We start from the raw sequence: 1,292 nt of genomic DNA on the forward strand, positions 1-1,292 counted from the left end.
CTGGAGGATCAGCTATGGGTGGGTTCTGACTTGGAGATAGACAACAACAACAACTAAACGACATGACTCTAGAAACTCTATAAGCATGGTAAATGACAATGGTAATAGAAAGGCTTCACACCTTTTGTTCAAAGGATCACTATGAGTTGTGCTCAACTCAGTGGCAAACAACAACAACAATTAACCATAGTCTGCTTCAGAAAGATTTTGCATTTATCTTTTCTTTTTTTCTATATGTCTCTATATTATGAGCTACTTGAAAGCATTATCAATTAATTTTAAATGCAAATTGTTAAATTCTCTCCCATCTTCAGAATATGTGAAAGGTCTATTTTAATTTCCAGTGAAATTTTAATAAAGTCCTCACTGACCTCTAATTCCCTATGATTCTTGTTTTATTTGATGAAAAATATCTAAGGGACTCTTATTTAATTCTTCTCAGAACAACATCCATAACAGAAAACTCTATTCTTTAATTTTGTATTCCTCTCCTCCACCTTAGAGTGGAAGTATTCAAAATAAATGGAGTTTCTTAAACTTTGACTGTGTCTATACTGTATACTTTCTCTGATTCTCTTAGACCACACACGTGAAATCCCAGATGTGTAAGTCACTTAGAATATGATGTTAGAAACAGACTGCATTCATAAATAGATATACAGAAATATATGAGACATGTAGTAAACAACCCCTCTCTGTACCTGAAGACTGAGAAATGTAAGAAAATGTTAAACCTGTGCAAAATGGTCTTGAGACACTGAGTTATACATAATACTCTGAACGTCTAACCTCAAAACAAAGCCTCAATATTGCTAATCTCTGATGTCAAAGAAACAGTGTTACACACTGACCTTTGATAAACATTACATTACCTTGATCTTGCCATATACACCTAGGAGAGATAGTGGAAGAATTTGCTCAAACGACCTCCCTTTAAGCATAAACCATGATCAATCCTTTTCGAAATCTAAAGATTCAAATTATATCTTTTCTGACTAATCTTACACTGAGCTAATTCTCTATTCTCAAGAAAAGGTCGTACTTGTGTGCTTTATTAAATTAATTTGTACATGATAAACTATTAGTTGAAATATGTCAATTGGTATACCATTTATTCCTGGGGCCTTATTTTTTACCATTTCCTTCAAAGCAGCCTGAACTTCTTCTTTCATTACCATAGGCTCTTGCTCATATGTTGTTTCATGAAATTCTACTGTGTCTGCCAATTCCGTTCGATACAGTGATTCAGTATATTCTTTCCATCTTCTTTTAATACTTCCTGGATCATTTAA

This window comes from Elephantulus edwardii, unplaced genomic scaffold (genome assembly GCF_000299155.1).
Source record: "Elephantulus edwardii isolate Elephantulus edwardi_28Jun2011 unplaced genomic scaffold, EleEdw1.0 scaffold00016, whole genome shotgun sequence".
NCBI lineage: Eukaryota > Metazoa > Chordata > Mammalia > Macroscelidea > Macroscelididae > Elephantulus > Elephantulus edwardii.